The sequence below is a fragment of the Pinus tabuliformis genome, chromosome Q, assembly GCF_031772625.1.
Source record: "Pinus tabuliformis cultivar Carrire ecotype Pingquan chromosome Q, CPIR1, whole genome shotgun sequence".
NCBI lineage: Eukaryota > Viridiplantae > Streptophyta > Pinopsida > Pinales > Pinaceae > Pinus > Pinus tabuliformis.
In genome coordinates, this window is record NC_142296.1 from 1,351,207,129 (window position 1) to 1,351,216,754 (window position 9,626).

At 38.7% G+C, this 9,626-nt stretch overlaps 1 pseudogene; it reads left to right on the forward strand.

Moving 5' to 3' along the window:
• The first annotated feature begins 637 nt into the window (after nt 1-637).
• Nucleotides 638-1,462, forward strand: LOC149224901 (aldehyde oxidase GLOX pseudogene; annotated as a pseudogene).
• The last annotated feature ends 8,164 nt before the right edge of the window (nt 1,463-9,626 follow it).

Here is a 9,626-nt window from a genome sequence, read left to right on the forward strand (position 1 = left end):
GGAATTTGCATAGGTAAATCAGCCGGTTATCATGATTGCTCAGCGCACTCCATAGAATACAACATTGCTACAAACAAGGTGAGACCGTTGACGCTGAGGACTGATACTTGGTGTTCATCGGGAGCCTTTGCTGCGGACGGTACTTTGGTTAGCACTGGTGGATGGGGCGATGGAAACATGAGCGTTCGTAAATTTGTACCTTGTGAAACTTCTACATGTGATTGGGTTGATCCAGCTGGTGAACCTGGATCTGGGCTTCTGAACGATCGATGGTATGCTTCAAACCAGATCCTTCCTGACGGTAGAAGTATTGTTGTGGGGGGCAACTACGCTTTTACCTACGAATTCCTGCCACCAAGGAAGCCTGGTGAGGGAGTTTACAATCTGACGTTACTGGAAGGCACCTATGTGTCCCAAAACCTGCAGAGCCTGTACAATCTCTATCCTTTTCTTCATCTCTCATCCGATGGAAATCTCTTCATCTTCGCCAACCGTGATTCCATCTTGCTTGATTACCAGAAATGTTGTGGTCAGGCATTTTCCAAGAATCCCAGATGGCCCAAGAAATTACCCCACCACCGCCTCATCTGTGATGTTGCCACTGTCCGCATCTGATGCATTTCGGAGGACAGAAATTATGATCTGCGGTGGTGCTCCTGTTGACAGTTACAATTTGTCACTTGCAGGGATTTTCATTGACGCGCTCCAGAGCTGTGGAAGAATGGTTATCACAGATCCCAATGCCGATTGGGCAATGGAGAACATGCCTGCTCCCAGAGTTGTGGGAGATATGCTGCTTCTTCCCACCGGTGAAATTCTGATTATCAATGGAGCGGAGAAGGGATGTGCAGGTTATGGGCAAGCAACCAATCCAGCTCTTGCTCCTTATTTATACAGACCTAATGCATTGCCAGGGCAGCGCTTCTCAGTACTCGAAAGTTCCACTGTTCCAAGAATGTATCATTCCACTGCAATTGTATTGCCTGATGGTAGGATTTTTGTGGGAGGTTCCAACCCCAACAAAAATTATAATTTCACCGTTACGTTTCCCACAGAGCTTCGTCTGCAAGCATACAGTCCTTATTACTTAGACGAATCTTCCCTGAAGCCCACCATCATTTCTGTGCTGCCTGCTTCGGTCACTTATGGCGGTAGCTTCAAGGTTCAATTCGCTGCAAATAATCATCATAACATTTCCATTCATCATAACATTTCCATTCAGTTCAACATTTATCCTCCGACCTTCACTACTCACTCTTTTTCCATGCATCAGAGATTGCTTCTGCTTGCATCTGCCACCCCACAATTAGAATTAGTAGGAGGAGCGGGGCAGAATATTTATAGTGCCCTAGTAACGGCACCTCCCACGCCTGTTGCAGCACCGCCTGGGTACTACATGCTATTCGTGCTCAACAGTGGAATACCCAGCGCTGCCACTTGGATTCATTTGTCTTCTAATTAGACTCATCCTTCCGCTTTGACATTCTCAATAATCTCCTCATATGTACTGTACTCTACCCTACTCTACTGTACTGAGTGAGCGCGCTGCAACGGTAACCTCTCGTACATTTCAGAGCAATAAAAGTTTTGGGTTTTTTTTCTTTCTGTGGGGAAGAAATTTGAAATTTGTTAATCGAAATTGTACATTTTTTTTCACCAATGTAGTGAAAAAGCAATAAAAGTTTTAGGGATGAAATTTGAAAATTGTTATGAAGGGTTTCTTTTGAAAATTGTGCATTTCTTTCACCAATGTAGTGAAAAAGCAATAAAATTTTGGGTCTTTTTTTTCCTTTTTTCATGTAAAGAATTATGAAATTTGTTACGAAGCTTTTTCTTTTCAAAATTGTTATATAAAGTAAAAGATATTATTATATAAAGTGTCATGTTAGATTGTTATTATAGAAAGTGTGATGTTAAATGTAAAAAGACGAGGATGTTTAAAATGTTAATTATATATTTATTCTTTTAAAATTAATCCACTCTCATTAATGCTAATAAAATATCCATCATATTCATGTGTATTAAGTATCAAGATATAATTATCATTATTTTAAATTTGATTAAAAATATTATAATTTAAACTTAAAAAAACACATGTTATAATTTTAAAACTCAACCTACTATTATGAATCACAAATTTATAAATTTAAAATAATTAATTTTTTTAACAATAAAATTTGAGATTAAAATCATATAATATAAAATTAATTAATTACAATACCTTATTTACCTTTATTATCCAAAAAATTGTATAATTAATTTGATTATATATTTTTTCAATTAAAACCAAATTGTCTATTTGACACAAGTAAATATAATATTAACAAAATTTAATAAACACATTTACAAGTGAGTTTTTAAGCATTTGTAAAATTATATAATATTATAAGATAAATTTATTTTTATTGTTTATAATGGTAAATTATAATATTAAATAAACAATTATTGTTAACGATCAACTAAACACTTAGATTACTCTAATAATAAAAATATCTAATAAAATATTATTATAATTAATGATGTAGTCTAATTGTTTCATGCTTTATTTTTCTTCACTAGAATCTAGATTGTCATTTTCCAATGTTTAAGATATTTATTTTTTTTCCAATATTGTATTCAACTCATTGAAAAGCTTAGAAAACTAGGATTAGGTGGACTACATAGATCAAGCCCTCAAGCTAGTGATTACAACACATTATTATAACAAAAAAAAATCTATGGATTGCCTAGCCAATCCATTATACCAAAATCCTTCCACCTTTATATGCACAGTTCAATCAATCAATCCCCAGTGGAGATCCATTGGCCAAAAATGGCCAAAGTGTAATGTACCTCAATTTACTCAACTATTTTTTTCTTTCTTTTTGCAATAAATTCAAAAATACTCATTATATGAATCTAAGGTTTTACCTCATCATACATCTCATTTCAAAACATTTTTTCTCTAACACAATTTACATTTTCCATAGCTAGTGAAAAGAGAATTCTAGATGGTCCCTTGCTCACTAGTCTAGACACAACACCATACTCGTTCAAGGCATAACTTCTTGGTCAACCCGATCATACTATAGGGATCCATCTCGATTTTATTGGTTAACATATAACACCCTTCCTAAATGCCACATGTGATACTTGTACCCTTTTGTTCCAATATAATTTAACATAAGGGACTTAGGCTTTATGAATAATAAATTAATTGTACTATATCTTATATACTTATGGTGTATCTAAGTCTCTCCTTTTTCTTTCCCATACTTTATATATTTTTCCCATGGCATTAAGCTTCTCCATGGTATCATACCCATTTATGTTACCTCCTTGCTTTGCATACTCATAATTTTGTTTATGCACTAAAAATAAATTACTATTTTGTCCACCCTTAGCTCACTTATCTTTCTTTCTCGAATTAGGTTAAAAACATTATCCTTGGCATATATTATTATTACTATTTCGAAATAATTATATGACATGCAATTATCATAGTAAACCACCCCTCAACCTCTAACTTCAATGCTAACTTGGTCAAATGTGATGTACCTTCCTCAACCCTTAGTTCTTGTTTTCATGGAATTCATGGATCAATAATTCAATTGGGGGACTCATGTGATTAGTTAAAAAGCTTGGTGTGTGTCATGTGACCATGCTACATGGTCTTGTAATATTGGTTCACACCACGACTAGCACGTGGACCCAATGTGGTTGATTATTTGGATGGTGAGGATTACTGTACAAGGGGATTGTCACAAGTCCACTTTCTAGAAATATAAATACTTTTTTTTAAAGAAATAAATACTAATGTAGTTCAATAAGTTCATATTCATTAGGTTTCCCTACCCCTATAACAGTGTCTAGTGTGTAGACTGGGTAGGGGGATGTGTCATAAAGTTATCCTTCTTCCTCATCCTCTAACCATTAGGGCAAGTCATGCTCAATAGAAGGTTGAGCAGGAGGGCACATCACAAGTTTTTTTGATGGATGCCCATTCTTTATGGTCATGTTCCCAACCCTGCAACTAATGAGGCATCAAAAGTGGCCAACCAAGGTCTTCCTAAGATGATAGGATAACCATTAAATTTGGTTTTGGGATGCAGGACAAGGAAATCAGTGGGATACTCCCATGAGTCAATGGAGACCATTACATCGTCAATAAATCCCTCGGGAGCTATTATGGATCTATCTGCAAGTTGAAGTATGTAATCGGCCTCCTCCCAAATCTACCCAAGTAACTGTCCAACCGTGGTAAACGTGTGACGAGAGAGGTAACTATAAGGGATTCAACCTCCTTGGTGACCTTAAAGAAATGGAATCGACGGAAACAAATCAACCATACCTTCCACACCAGCAGCAATACCCCCAGGGGACATCCCAGCCACTCAAGCATCCTGCCCCTAGGTCCCACTGACCTTTTAGACCTCTAAACATTTGGACGCTCTCATGCTATGGGCATGATAGCATCTAGGGACCTCTTGACACTTTCACAGGCCTACAAGCCACCATCCAAGGACTTTTCCCAGCGGACCTGTGCCAACATCCCTTGAAATCAAGGCACTTTTCTGGCCCAGAATTTCGGCCACTCCCCAGAATTTGTGTAACTTTTAGAATCCACCGAAGACATGATGACAAAGATAAAAAAACTGAGAAATAAAACTCAGGACTAAGCCTAACCATCCCCAACTGGGATTGACATTCTGTCAAACACTTGGAATCAATGCAACCTACAGGTTTAGGATACAAGACAAAGCATGAATGACTAAAAGCACTTATGAACCATGGCAGGAAGGATCACCAACGTCTCCATTGAACTATTATAACATCAATTAGGTCTTGCATCCATCATTTTAACATTCAAAAGTAAATACATGAAATAACCATTAAATGAATCAACCAATTAACCATGCTTATAACGAGCATAAAACCATGTAAATATCAAAGATATGACATCCTTTAAATCCACATATAAACAAGTGAAAAAGTAAGAGAACTTAGCTTTCATTAATAATATAAAAGTCTGAAAAGGTTCAGTACTTCCATGTACCACCCGACTGTAGATATTGGTGAACCAAATATTTCTTTTAGCCAACCGGATCTCATAGGAAAACCAATCCAAAAACAACCAAGTGAATCCAAAGGTTAAACCACCTCCACCCTCATCAAATCGTGATCACACCTAAACTGGTGCTCCGATCATAACTGAACCGAACTATGAATTCCATCTGGACTCCATCACTATCCTTGAGGAATTTTTGACTCCTTGCCTCTCAGGCTTTACAGCAATCCAACCACGGATCACTTGGCCCTAAACTGAGACCAGTGTCTCAGGCTTTACCACAATCTAAACCGGATCATTAGGTCATAAACTGAGATTCCTCCCTCAGAGTTTACCATGTACCCTTCCAAAACAGATCAAGGGATTCCTAGGCCTTTGGGAATGAACCTTGAGACCACCTCCGCCCGAAATTCTGAAATTTATCCGAAAAACCAAAGATCCAAACCGAAAAAAAATATCCCAACACCATGGCATCAGGAAAAAGGCGAGGCTAGGCTGAAAACCACTGTCATAACCTGGAAAAACCATGCCACCGACAACAAGAGAACCATACACCAACATGAAAAGCCATGCATGTCCAAACCAACTAGGAAATCACACATGAAATATGCTACCTGCAAGTATTCCTGATGAAGCTCCCTGATCCTGCTCTTCTTCCTTGATCCTTGCTTTCCTTCCTTTCCTTTCCTTGCTCTAAAACCTAAGCAAATACTTGAGCTAAGTGTTTACATTGACCAAGATGTTGCCAACTAATCCTCATAAGCCCTTTTATCAATGAGTACTCTATTTTCTTCAATTTCCATCATTTTCATTCAATTTCCTCGTCACATGCAACCTATGACCTTTTACCTCACTTTTCTCCTAATTTCATTTCTTTTCATAAACAAATGTGCCAAAATTCCTTTTTTCCTTTTAATGCCTTTGCCTTTGCCTTTTCCTTTGCCTTTTCCAATCTCCTTTGCCATAATAAAATGCAATCTCCTTTCCCATAGTAAACTGACTGAACACCCACACCAAGGTGTCCTACCTAACATTAATCTTGGAATAAGTGTCCCTTGCCCATGGTCTTATTCTTTCCTTTATATACCTTATTACATGGAATTTTCATGAGGGTTGTTACACAATATCATAGTAGTCTTCCTCAAGCCCCCTTGGAGGTTGAGCTCGAGAATGGTTTCCCTAGTCATCACATTGATTGCAGCCCCAAGGTCAATCAAGGTATTAGGGACCATAATGCCATCAATGTGCACAAGCAATACTGGGCTACCATTATCCAAGTACTTTGGGGAGATTACCCTCCCAAGCATTAGGTCAAAAAATTGTCCAACAAAATGGATAGTGGGGTATCTATTCTTCTTCTCCCAGGTATTTTGAAACACTCTTCCTTGATAAGCTTGTTGTAAACGGGGACATCTTTGATGGCTTGGATAAGGGGTATTTTTACACACAAGTTCTTCAATTCTCCCCGAAGTTAAGCCTCTTCTAGGGCGTGTTGTTTAGGGTGGACCAACCATTCATGGTAAGGAGGTGCATTGGCTTGAGGGGCAGTCTATTCATTCTCTTCAATCTCTCTATGTGGAAAATGTGGGTGATTATCTAGGATCACCTTCCGAGAAGGAAGGTTGATCTCTTGGATTTCCACAACATAAGCATGCTAGGATGTCTCCCCACTATAAACCTATTGTTCCTACTTATTGTTCAGGTTCAGATTGGGTTGAGAAAGCATTTGAGGTTTCTTAAGTGGGGTATGGTGAGGGAGCTATGGTTGAGGTTGAGGTGGAGGTAGTAGAGCAGGAGTTTGGGTTGTTTGAGGCCTCCACCCTGGTGAGAGGTTTCTCCATTGGGAATATTGTGGTGGATATGGTTGGAAAGGAGGGTTAATACGACAAGGAGGATGTTGAGGAGTATAAGGCCAAGGAGGAGGTGTGGGCCATGATGGATGAGTGGAAGGCAACCAAGGCTGGAAAGGTGCATTCTTATTTGGATTTTAATGAGGATAGTGCACACCTTGCATTCCCTGCTAATATGGTGGAGGACCTTAAGGCCTCCTCTGGTTAATAAAGCAGAGTTTCTCTGAACCACCTTTTTCCCCTTGGTATATAGCCTTCAGACCTATCATAGAGAGACGTTCTTCTATTGCATGATTTTCTTTACAAACAAAGTAGACTTCTTTGACATTCAGTGGGCACTCATTCCTAGGGTGTCTCTCAGTGCATCTAGGGTAGAAGATACCTAGTGCCCTTTCTCCTTCCTCTTGGTTCCTTTTAATTTGCGTTGTATCCATCTGTAGCGGAAACGTATGCAACATGCCACTCTTAAAATCCTCCAACATACTTCCTATCCCATGTTTGAGGGCTGATGTAAAGGGAGATGAACTAACCAAGCCTTGGCTAGACCCACCCTTTTTTCTAGCAGCCCTAGAGTGATTCGTATATATTGTTTTGATGACATCATAAAGAAATTAAGAGATGTCTGGACTCGAGACAACATGTTGAGGGTTTCCATTACATCCTCCCTGATCCCCCATAGAAGAACTAGCTTGAGTGATTCGAGATCAAGGGTACAATTAGCCCTCCTATAATTGAGTGGGAATCTTTCCTCATAGTCCTCTAAGGATTCATTTGTTCCTAGGGTCATCCTAAAGATTTCCTCCTTTGTTTCCTTGGAACTGCAGTAATCAGTGTACTTGTCATTGAAGGCTTGTTTCATTTGGGCCTAGGTAGTGATGTTGCCTTTAGGTAAATCATGAATGAGTGCAAGGGTACATCTTTGAGGGTAGATGGAAATAAATTTAGCTTATGTTCATCCAAGGCATAGTCATAGGTCCTACAAAAAACAAAAAATTCAAACACGAAGGTGAGAGGATCTCCAGAGTTTAGGCCATGGAAATGTGGAAGGGAAACATGGCTTATATTACTCATTATGGCCTACCATTAGTTTCCCTGATAGGGAAAATCTCATCTTATCTGTTTTTAGCCATGGTTTGTGTAGGTGAGATATGTTTTTCTTCCCCTATGGGTTCCTCAAAAATTCCAGGTTTCTCACCTAGAGGCTTTTCTAATTCCCCTATAGTGAGAGAGGAAAGTTCACAATCACCAAAGAAGAATACAGGTTGACTGCTTGAAGGGGTGGGGGTTTTTGGTAAGAATTTCCCTTGATTTTCCCTACTCCTACGAGGCATGAAAGAACTAGCTATGTTTTTTGAATTCTTTTTCTCCTTTTTTTTTCGTGAAGCTTTCAAACCAATAAGACTAATGCAAAGCAAAAAGCAAGTAACTCCTATGTAGAAACAACACCTACTTGAACACCTCCCTGACAACAGTGCCAAAAAATGATGAGCTATGGTATTGCACCAAGGATGTTGCAACTCCCAATGCTTATCAACCTAAATTATCAACTTGGGGTTCATACAAACTTAGAGGTGATAGTGCTATATGCACAACATGTTACGTTCTACTCATGTCCTCCTCAGTCGTTAGATTAGATCAAGGTATTCAAATACCACTCCTTCGACTAACTACAAATATAATTTCTTATGAAAGCATATCGTGATTGCAAGGAGATGAACTTGATTCTAACGACAGAAATGAAAATGCCATTAATTAAATGTAAATGCTAATTTAAATGTCATGAAAGGGAAAGGCTAGTCTAGTTGCAAAAGTAAACCCCGCCACCCTATTTTCACACTGTTGTAGCGGCTACAACCACCCTCCAAAAATTTTCCTTAGATTCGTTTTGGAGCCTCCTTACCAACCATCCTCAACAGCATGTATTGCACTATCAGGTACATGAGATTTAGTGGTTTTCTAGCAGCTTCCGAGCCTCTGCATGATAGCTTGTTGCACTCCTGTCAGAGGCTGCTTCTGTAGAGTTGGTCTAGCTGCTGGCTGAGCAACTCCCTCAAGAAATTGCGCAATACTAGAGGGGAACCAGTCTTCCCTCCAGAAATTGCGCAAATATGACTCGCAGCCAACTGGGCTCAGAAACTACGCAATTTCTATATGAAATACCTATATGTTATGTTGTTATCATTGTAAACTGCCCCTCAACCTCTTCTTTTAATGTTATATTGGTTAAATGTGATGTACCATCGTCAACCCTTAGTCCTTGTCTTGATAGAATTCATTGATCAACCATTTAATTGGGTTACTCATACAATTTTTTAAACAGTGTGGTGTGCATCACGTGAAAATGCTACATGGTCATGTAACATTGGTTCACGCCAGTGCTAGGGCATGGCCCACATGTGGTTAATTATTCAAATGGTCAAGATCACAAAGGGTGATCCAACGCTATAGAAATTTGGATAGATAACCTATCTTTATTTCCTTTCAATTTCTTCATTTTGTATTTTTTGGCCACTTGACACGCTTCTTTGCAACTAAGAGAGTTGCGTTGACTTATGACCATAGACTTTCCCACTCAATTATTGGTGTGGCCATTTCATTCCCCATAAGAGATCTTAATATTCTCAAGAGAACAACTTGAATGCATTTTTGAGCTACTTAAGAGGTAAAGCTTTGACCCTGGGAATTCGATTTTTTCCTCTCACTAGATTTATGTCATAACATGTGGGTGT